Consider the following 464-nt stretch of genomic DNA (forward strand, 5'->3'; position numbering starts at 1 on the left):
GTGCATAATGAGGCAGCATTGTCTTTGCAAAGTGCTGCTTTAATTCGTTAAAGCTGAACAAACTGTCCCTGGCACATTTGGCTAGAGGTGGAGAGATATTAAAGTCACTTTATTGAGATGAAAGAACTGGCCCAAACAGCAATCTGAGACATTAGTCATTCCTTCTTCTCGATGACAGAAACATGCTCTCAATTTACGAGTCAGGTGCTTCCAGTGATTTCTGCCAGCCTTGTTCCTCCACATCATAAATTCCTCTTTATGCTCACTCATCCCACAGGCAGACCCCTATTCTTTGGCCTGCCTTGTCAGAAAATACACCCCATGTTGGCATATTGGATGTCGTCCAGGCTGCCATTAGCAGTTACTGTGTTGCGTATACCATAGCCTACAACGTGAAAGAGCACTGAATTTAAATAGACAGCAGTGATTGCGCCCCTAGGTGCACATTTGTGCTTTTTTTTTTT

This window comes from Etheostoma spectabile, chromosome 6 (genome assembly GCF_008692095.1).
Source record: "Etheostoma spectabile isolate EspeVRDwgs_2016 chromosome 6, UIUC_Espe_1.0, whole genome shotgun sequence".
Lineage (NCBI taxonomy): Eukaryota > Metazoa > Chordata > Actinopteri > Perciformes > Percidae > Etheostoma > Etheostoma spectabile.